We start from the raw sequence: 10534 nt of genomic DNA on the forward strand, positions 1-10534 counted from the left end.
TCTCACTGATGTAATTTTTTGTTGACACGGACACAGTTGGAAGCTCACAGCTAAAAAATAAATAAAAATAGGCCTATGTTGCTGGGCCTACAGATCTCTGTAAATTGACTTAATAACAATTTATACAAACAATTTAGTTTTTTCGCTTTGTGTTGGAATTTCTAATGAATAATCGATCTCACTATGTAGGATGATGACATCCTCATTCTTAATCCCACCTACAAACTTCTGACTGCGGGCGACGGTTCAGAGGTCTGGAACCAGGCTAACACTTAATGCTCACACATCCGGCACGCCAGTGTTCACAGCACCGGGGCCATGTTAATGCATCACTTTCTTTTGGAGATGGTGTGGTTCTCTTGACGTCAGTGGGCAGTGACAGCCAGCGCCTACTGGAGCAGTTTTAAATCCAAGTGTGATGCTGCAGGGTAGAGAGTCTGCAGGACACCACGTTTGAGACCCTGGCTTTGTGCTGGGTAAAGGGAAATGGAGGATTGTCCACTCCGGGTTGGGTATGAGCACCGGGACGGAACACGAGTCAAATGGTGAGGTTTCAGCAATAACACGGATGCTAAGTCTGTAGGTGAAGCCTTATTATCTTGAACTTTGGATAGGGCAGGGTTGCGGGGCTCACCCCTAAGGACATTGTAAGCTCAGAGGGAGATCAGTGCAGAACTGCTGCACCATCATGTTGAAAGAAGGTGGGTTGGGCATCTGAGAAGGATATCTCTTATGAAAGTGTACTGAAAACTGAGAAAAAGACCCTTGGGCAAACCCAGAGCATGCTGAAGGGATTACATACATTCCATCTGGCCTGAGTACACCTCACCAAGTTGGAGCTGGAGGACGTGGGCAGGGAGAATGAAGCCTGGGACCTAATCCTGGATGAGCAGCAGAATATGAAGGATGGAGGGAGGCTTATATAAGTCGGATTGACTCACTACAGTACCAATCTTCCTCGTAATAAAACAGTACATCACCCAGGGCAACAGTCTGGCTTATTAATGTCATTTTACTTTTTTTTTTTTTTTGGACAACAGAAGAATAAGCTATATCCGTCTTTGGCTACAAAGTAAAGACGCTCTCTCTGCTACACCCCCTTCATGCGGGCTGCAGCAGCAACATGTCCAAAATGCTGCCACGAACCAGACTCCCTCCCTCTCCCTGCGCGATAATGAATATTCATCAAATCAAAACAGCAAAGTAACTCCGCTGTGCTGCTGAATTTCCCCGGGGTTACTGCCAGACTCAATACACATGGGTTATGCATGTTTCTCTCTCTTCCTTCCATCATCTCTTGCTCCTGTTTACATCTCTTATCCACCGCCCTTCCATGCCGACGGTCGCACTCCCCCTCTCTGCGTTCTGTTTTCCAGATTCAATCTCAATTGCAGCCCCAGAGAGAGAGAGTGTGTGTGTGTGTGTGTCTGTCTATTTTAGCTGATGAATAAGCAGTTAAACTTAGAGCCTCAAGTGTGTGTCCATGTAAGGCTGCAGTGCCACTCTGGGTGGGCCGCTGTAGCACTTTCACTCCGTGTGAGAGAACAAAGATGCACTAATGAAACAGATTTTTCCACTACTGTTAAAAGCACAAGGTGCATGTAGAAAAATCCCATAAGCCACTGTATTTAAAAAGTGGCCACTCCTCCTGAGGTCCCCACAAGTTTTCATACAGAATATATTAATAATAGAAAATGCGTTATTACAAATGCATATTATGGATTACACGGGGTGAACATTTTCCCACCAGGTACAATACATGTGACGACACGAGCGTTATAGATTCGACAGACGTTCTGCAAGAAAAGACGTATGTTGGCTACATAGTCTTTTTCTAGAGGTCTTACTTTGATCTTTAATGTTAATTCTACTGCATTCACCCTCACTGTTATGGTGCACTTGAAGGTGTTTGCATCGTTCCCCAATTATTAGGTAAAACCGTCGCGGGCCTCCATAGTCTAATTTCTTACAACACAGTTTCATAATAATCGTGAGTTATTACACTTCTCCTAATAACATGAAATATATCTCCAACTTGATCACTGTAGGGCTGTGTGCAGCGCTCTGCACTGCTGTCGCTCACCGGCTCGCTCTCGAACGCGCTGACCCGTCTGCCTGAGACCTGACGGACCTTCAAAACATCCCTAGTGTTGTTTGAAACCGAATCCTCATCGTCCTTATCGATCAACTCTCTCCTCTCGTCAGGGGATCACACCCCACTGCTCTGTGATGTGACTCTGCTCTGCTGCTGCACTGAGCCTAAGCCCTCGCGTTAAGGATATAACTGCAGTGTCAGGCTTAGACAGCAGCCATAGTCAATATTGTTTAAACACACAAAAGACAAATCCTCTAACACACATGACAACTCTAGTGTAAAAAGAGAGAACATCTTTATAACATCCACATCACGTCTTTAGGATGAACAACCAAGAAAGTAATGTAATGTTATACTCTTTCAATTTCTTGTGTGAACAAAGAAACTATTTTTATTATTTTCCAATGTCAAGAAACATGATTTCCATGTCTCCACATAATTAACTGCCCTTTTAAGCAAACTGGTTCTACATGGCAGTAACATGAAATGGTCTTCTGATGTAAAATAATGTCTGTCTGAAATAATTATAGATAACTACAGAGTGCTTGTGGGGTTTTAGTTATGACACTATTTCTAATACAGCCGACTGGAGAATTGTGCAACCCGCTTTTTACACTTGCCAACCAATGCAAATGATCATTCTTTTGAAATAACTTAAAATACACAATAATGAAGTAAGACGTTATTGTGTTGGACCAGATCACAGAACAGTAATCTCACTGTGATAACACTGATACACCAATGCACCAATCCTTTGGTTAAATAGCTAGGTATGCATTTTCTACAGAGACAGCGCATGTTTCTATTACAGTCACGATGGTAATGTGAAAGCAGGTGAGAGGATCCAACGAGGTGACATAATTAATTGAGCTGCAGAAACTCTTGATTCAATGCGACATGTCATTATTGTTTCCAACCTCAGCTGGCATTTGTCTCATTCTGATGAATGAATTTGTCTTCTGTGATTCACGTGTGCCACGTGGTGTTTTCATCAGCTGCTAACTGGGGACGACCACCAAAACTATAGTCCTGTGACCAACCATCGCATTTGGACACGGTCCACACTGACATCTAATAACATGAATGTTCAATTCAATTCAATTTTATTTGTATAGCGCCATATCACAACATACATTGTCTCAAGGCACTTTAAATAGTGAGGTCAATATTACAATATTACACGGAAAACCCAACAAATCCCACAATGAGCAAAGCACTTGGCGACGGTGGAGAGAAAAAACTCCCTTTTAACAGGAAGAAATCTCTGACAGAACCAGACTCAGTTGTGGGCGGTCATAATAATAATGATGGGTTGCTGAAACAACAGCTACACATAACGAGGTGTCAACTTTCACTTTTTAAACAACTGTAGCTCAGTCCCACTTGTTTGTAGTAGGCTTCTTTACTACACAGAGAATATTAGATTGAAGAAACACCAAATGGAAATTGCACATCAGGTGTTCGGACCCCAAAAAAGCCCTGTGGTAAAAGTGTTATACCTCATAAGCGGGGGGGGGAAACGTGTAAAGCTTTTTGTAGCCGTGGAGGAAGCTGAGCAAAGTCTCTGATCAACTACAGTATGTGTTCTCTTGAGTCAGCCTCAGTTGGGGCTGAAGATGCAAAGCTGTGTCTGGATGCAGGGGCCGCAGCTTTCGCAGGCTGCATTCGAAAGGGCTTCCCAGCGATACGACTAGGCCGTACCATTTCAAAGGCTCCTTCAAATGCCGCCGACAAACGCATCCTTCCATTCCCAAGCCACGGAGATTGCGATGGCTGGATCCTTCTCGAAGCAACCCATCCCCAGATTCGCTGCACGCCGGCGACGAATCCAATGAGCTAGCTATGCAGGACGGCCGAACGATACAGCGGTAAGCGCGGGATGAGCTGGAGACACAAACAGGAAAATCCCTCGTGGACCAGACCGTCTCATTTCCGTATGGCATTAGCAGTCTAATCGTGGACCACGTAGACAAAGTCCTCCGCGGTATGCTGATCCCTGAGTGGGGACAAGGTTTCCAAGTTTGAAAACGAAAAAAATTATAATAATGAATGGGGGCGCGGCGTTAGACAGATGTGAGTTTACCAGACCTCAGTAGCCCTGCTCAGAGCAAACACAAAGAGGAAACTCTCCCCTACAGCTGGGCGTGGGGCTCCTTCAGGTGCAAGCTCATTTTCAAATTCCCTTTCATGCTCAGAATGCATTTCTACATTGTCCTCATATCCTGACGCATTTCTGCTCTTTCGTGTGCATGTGTCCGTGCGTCTCATTGCGTATGCAGGTCAAACTGACCCGTACATTGTATGGAGGACATAAAACAGGTGGGGGTACTGCGGCGCGTATGCTTGATTGATCTATAGTCAGGGCCGTGGTGCATCAGGTGGTAAAGCATTATCCTTGTAGCATCTTTCTTTCGGTAAAACATTGAAACTTTGACCCAAACGCCACGTACGGGTCAATAATGCCATACAAAGTTCAAAGTGCGGAGGAAGACGCAGCCTCTGCTCATTTTCATCCTTTCGGCACATTAGCACTTGTCTAAACGGTTACACTCTTGGTTTCTGTTTTGTCTCTGTGGAGCGCAGAAACGACTGGGGACATTTCACTGATAACACAGAAAATACCCCGGAGCTCATTTTTGTTTCCATTGTGGCAAAAAGCCCCCAAAAAGATCTGCCTTGGTCGACCGGTGCTGACGCTGCATGTCGAATAGATAAGCATCTTGACAGAGTGGTTAGCTGCTTCAGCCCTGTTGATGCAAAAAACGCTTTGAGGCTTTGAGTCTTTTTCCAACAAATACCTCTCATACTGTACATGACCAGCTAGTGTGTTTATGGTGGGATTATTTTCAAGTCATTAGTCATATAGCTGGAAAATGACACATCTCCGGCATCGCTATTCACACAAAAACTGCTTTTATCTTTAAAAACCACTAAGATCATTCTACATGGACACATTAACCTGCAGAGAGACGAGTTTGTGAAAACTCTGAATAGTTCAACAAAATTGTAAAACAAGTGTGCCACTGCCAAAAGCTTCAGAAAATAAGGAATTAAGACGACTGAGTTGGGGCTGTTTGGACAAGAATACATCACTTACTTGATTAGTTCATCGTGAGTTTGTTTTTTGTAATATGATTTACAAGAAAATGATACTTCAAAGTTTCATGGTGACAAAACTATGGGAAAAGGCACAGAGCACATTTAATCATCAACTCAGGGACCCGTTCATAGTTTGAAGAACAGATGAGGACAGAAACACGAGTAGGTCTGATCACAGCAATAGAATGTGTTCCACTAAATGTGCATGAGGAAGAACTTTCCTCACAGTCTTCCCCGCTGTTTGCTCTTCCCGCGTCTATATCCCTCGCACACAAACTTCACCTGACAACAACAACAACAACAATAACAACTTGGAAAAAACAGACAGCTAACAAAGTTAAACGCGGAATAAACCTACCAACCACTGATGTTCACACGAGTTCTTAATATATCTGATGACAAGCAAGGAAAAGTCCTGCCTGATCCACGAGGGCTCACAAATCTGGTCTTGGATTGGGGTTTTTTTTGGCAAACTTTTGTCAATAACATACCTCCATCTCATCAGCATCATATCAACACACACACACACACCCCAAGACAAAGTGTTGCCAGACAAAATGCCACTGCAGGACACAGTCCAACAGCAGAGCGAAGTCACTGATGCACCTCGTTTCGGGAGCAACCGCTTCGAGTAAACACACGTCAAAAACGCACCGACCTTCCACCTTCCTTTGCCACGCAACCTGTCACTTGAACGCACCGCGCCACGGAGCGAGTGCAAACACACTCAAAGGCACCGCGCGCGCCACAAGCACACTAATGCACCACAAGTGCGCATACGGCGGCGCACTTGACACCAAGAAATATACACGTGCGTCACGCGCCGCGCCGCGCGCCATCGGTTTGGCGCGTTGTGGCGACCTCTCAGCGCCGCGCCACATAACCACGGTGACGAACCGCAGACGCGGGCAGTGCGCGCCGTGGCGGTGCAGCGTGCACGCACACATATCCGCATGCGTGCACCCGAGTGTCCATGTAAAAACACATGTCTTTGTCGCATATGTATCCCTGTGTGGTCGCACCGCGCAGGGCTGTGTGCCACAGTCCTACCTGTCCGGTGCCAACAGCTCCACAGCTCCCCGCGGACCGCCCCGAGGACGCAGCCGCTGGAAGTTGTTGTGTCTCTCCCCCCCCCCCACACCCCCCGTCCCTTCCCCTCCCTCCCCCGCGCGTTACCGTGCACGGTCCCGGTTCGCTGGCTGGTCGCGTTCTCTCCCGGTTTCGGTTTTCCCCCGCAGTCCTTTTAATTTCGCAGATTCATCCCTCTTGTCATCGCCGAGCCAGTCAGTCAGTCAGTCAGTAGGTCGGTCAGTAGGTCGGTCGGTCGGTCACAGAGAGCGTCCGTCCAGGTTTCCCCGGGATGGCGACGAGGGGAGAGAAACACACCGCTTCACCTCCAGTCAGCAGAGAGAGAGAGAGAGAGGGAGGGAGGGAGGGAGAGGGACAGAGAGAGAGAGAGAGAGGGAGGGAGGGAGGGAGAGAGACAGAGAGAGAGAGAGGGAGGGAGGGAGGGAGGGAGAGGGACAGAGAGAGAGAGAGAGAGGGAGGGAGGGAGGGAGAGAGACAGAGAGAGAGAGAGAGAGAGAGAGAGGGAGGGAGGGAGGAAGAGAGAGACAGAGAGAGAGAGAGAGGGAGAAGGCGTCCGCGGGGATGAAGATGCAGGCGCTGCGCTTTCTTCTCTCTCTCCCTCTCCCTCTCTCTCTCTCTCTCTCCCTCTCTCTCTCCCTGGCAGATCGATGAGGGCTTGCTGCTCAACACCCCCCCTCTCTTCTCCATCTGTGTAACCAATCTTGTATGCGCATTTGGATCTGGAAGCAGAGCTGCCCTGTGTGTCTGTGTGTGTCTGTGTGTCCTGAACATCTTTACTGTCTGCTTCAGTTACAGCACTGAAGAAACCATGTGCAGCTGATGTGTTTATACTATGTATCATCAGTGTCTGATTGTGAGGGGATGATAAAGCGGAACCCATCCAGCTGAGGAACGTGGACACGTGATGACACAGGGATGTGCAGCCTGTTACTGTAATCACATCATCTCTCCCATTAACAATGTTTACATTAGATTTCCCATCCAGTGACGTTTTCCTGCACTGAGGCCACCCCAAAAAGGGGGGGGGGGGCGGGGTTCATAGTTCTGATGTATAGGCAATCCCTTTGAGCAATGTGATCGAATTGTGAACGGTGTGCAGAATGAGGATTATGCTGCATTTTATGGTCTGGTTGTGGGAATGGCATCAGTAGAATGATAACTTCTCTTCTCCAAATTCTGCGCACCAGAGTTTCCATCATTTGACAAATTGAAAATTCAAGTCAACTTCTCTGGGGTCAAAGAAGGAAGTTTGACAGAAACAGGAAGCGTGTTTCACGTAGGTTTAGTTGAATTGTTTTAATGTGACGACTCCTTAATGCAGTTGTGGTGCTTCCCCTTGCAATTCGAAACATTAAACTTTTCAAGAGATAGCCAGCTGTGTGCATGAGCTAATAGTTAGTGTCTGCACAACTGTCTGCACACAGATATGTCTGTTTTTGGGGGGAATTGTGCACTATGCAGTGGATTCAATAAAAATCTGTTGGTCCATCAAACAATATCACTTAGCCTGAACTAAAGAGTTAACTGGCAGCTGGGGCCGGCTGCTGTGATACGTAAATTCATTCTACTGGATTTGAATAAACATTAATAAAGATGAGTATTAATCTGAAATATAAGCTGTGTTCAGGGGCCGGATTTACCAAATTTGCAAATGTGTCTCACTATTCCAAAATCCTGAGTCATCAATTGATGCAGTAGTTTATTTTTTTAATGGTGGATATGTTAAATATGGATAAAGTAGGTCCAGTATAAAAAATGACGACAGAATCACACAATCCAAATCCAATCGAAAAGCATTGAAGGGGCATGCACGCGCGATGTACACACTAAACCCTAATCAGACATTGCTCAATTTTCTTTGCTGTAAAAATGCCATTGCACGCACGCACGCACGCACGCACGCACACACACACACACACACACACACACACACACACACACACACACACACACACACACACACACACACACACACACACACACACACACACACACACACACACACACACACACACACACACACACACACACACACACACACACACACACACACACACACACACACACACACACACACACACAATGCCAGCACGCAGAGTAATTAATGACATTACCTGGAAATTACAGGAACCACCACTGCTTTATTTTTGCTTGGATGGGAGATTGTGAATGCGTCTGCAAATCGATAAAAGTTAACTTTCTTAAACTTCCACTCGGTAGCATCAAGAGAGAAACACTGAGGGAGATTTTCATCGGGGAAACGGGGCTCTGTTTGGTGCGGTTCACAAACCCTGGTACATTGGCCCGTTTGAGTTATTTTAAGCCGGTGGAAAAGCTGCTAATTGAACTCTGTGCACTCAGAGGGCCCGACCAGCATGTTTAAGCCAAATAACTATTATCTGCTTGCTTACAGCTTCCACGAGGGCCAGTCATTTCCCATGGCACGCAGACATATTAAAGCTGTTGCGATATTTCTTCTATTTCCACAACGTTCAGGTGCTACTCCACCTTAAAATCCAGGGCTTATTCCTTCTGTAATTTGTTCTTAAAAGATACAGAAAATGGTAAATGGACTGTTTCGCTGTATATAGTTAAGAGTCTTGGCCAAGGACACATCGGCATGTGCAGCTGGGATCGAACCGCCCACTTGAAGGCTGGTGGACGAACGACTCTACCTCCTGAGCCTCCCAAAAAGTCTACAGCTTCTAGTGAACTGATATTTACAGTCGAATTCAAGTTGGACATGGACCAATATGTCAACTTCTCCGGCAGCATATCTACATTATGAATAAATAAAACCTTTTTTTCTGCAGAAGGGATTTTTTTTCTCCACATTGAGCTCCGCTCAGTAGACAAGTATGATAAACCCCTAATAATACAGATAGAGGCCGACCCATATGGACTTTTGGGGGCCAATGCCGATAATAGGAGGTAAAAAAAGTCCAATACCAATATATCAGCAGATTATATATACATATAAATTGGCAATTGCCAATGTCGTTCACAAACCCTTATGACAAATAACTATAATTGAGGCTTGATATATCACAGTTTCACCATAAACTTTGTCATAAATAACTATAAATACAAAACAAATTCCACCAAAGATTCAGAACTTGAATTAAGAAAATATTTTTCTTTTTAAAATGAATGCATACATTTTAACACTGGTCATTCTAGAAGTTTTCATATTTGGGCATATCAGCAAACATAAATGCTGAGACGCTGGTAAACCCCTGGTGGGGTTTTAGTTACAGGTTGGTTGAACATGTTTTTTGGGGGGGGGGTGGAGTAAGCCTTGAACAAATCAGTGAATTCCCAAGAGCTGCAGTGGAGAGTACTGCAGCCACACTGCGCTGCGCTAAAACATATTTCTGTATGATTATGACATAAATGGCTGGAGAAGAACACATCTGTACTCAGCAAAGTCCCCAGATGAAGACAATAAAGATACAGAACAGAAATGCCAGTGGGAATAGTTTTTGCGCTCAATAGTGTCGTATATTTATCAGTGGCGTCTAAAGGCTACAAAGAGCTGAAGGAACCTGAAGACCACAGGGGACTCATTAAACACACTCCTTCTGTAGCAGATGGACCTTTGCTGACCCGAGCTCAAATCCTATCCTAGCTTCACCCATGAGAATCTCTTATATCGTCATCCCGAATATGAATAATGGATTTATAATACTCTGCAGAGGGTATACACATGATGTCAGCATTTAAAGACGTGGCCCTGGGGCCTGTACTACGAAGCAAGTTCAGCATACTGAAGACATTGTGTTGTTATCTGGCTTCATTAAGTAACAACCGCAATCACATCAAGTGGTCACACGACAGTGGATATCCTTCCCAGTATGTCAACCCATGTTTTCCCAAACACGTCCTCATAAAAAGAGGTGTGTGAGTGAGTGTATGTGCAGCACATAAGTCGAGAAGCCAGCAGAGCAGCATCGACGAAGAGCAAACTGGGATATTAGACGAATACAAAGAAGTTCAAACACACAATCCCGGCTAAAAGCAACAAATTTGCTGCAATGTAAGGACAGCTGGCAACAGCACCATATTGTAAGTTAGTTGGAACCATAGGCGTGTCCCATCATTAGGGCACAGTTAGATCTGACTATTTCTTTACATTAGTGTAATGCATCGTCATTAACAATGACTGTATGTGCCAATGGATAATGCGTCTCCTCTTCCTCCCACCGTATAAGAATTAAACCAATATATCGCGGGTGCCGCCATTTTGTGCTG

The 10534-nt window shown here is 45.4% G+C and overlaps 1 protein-coding gene across 1 annotated transcript in view; it reads right to left on the bottom strand.

The window, feature by feature from the left end:
- oprl1 (opiate receptor-like 1) overlaps positions 1 to 6622 on the bottom strand; it is a 66248-nt gene extending 59626 nt beyond the window's left edge. Inside the window, exon 1 of the mRNA XM_035645985.2 lies at positions 6371 to 6622. The gene's annotated coding sequence lies outside the window, so the exon portion shown is untranslated. The remainder of the gene's footprint in view (positions 1 to 6370) is intronic.
- Between the last annotated feature and the right edge of the window lie 3912 nt (positions 6623 to 10534).

Source organism: Scophthalmus maximus, chromosome 3 (genome assembly GCF_022379125.1).
Source record: "Scophthalmus maximus strain ysfricsl-2021 chromosome 3, ASM2237912v1, whole genome shotgun sequence".
NCBI classification, from domain to species: domain Eukaryota; kingdom Metazoa; phylum Chordata; class Actinopteri; order Pleuronectiformes; family Scophthalmidae; genus Scophthalmus; species Scophthalmus maximus.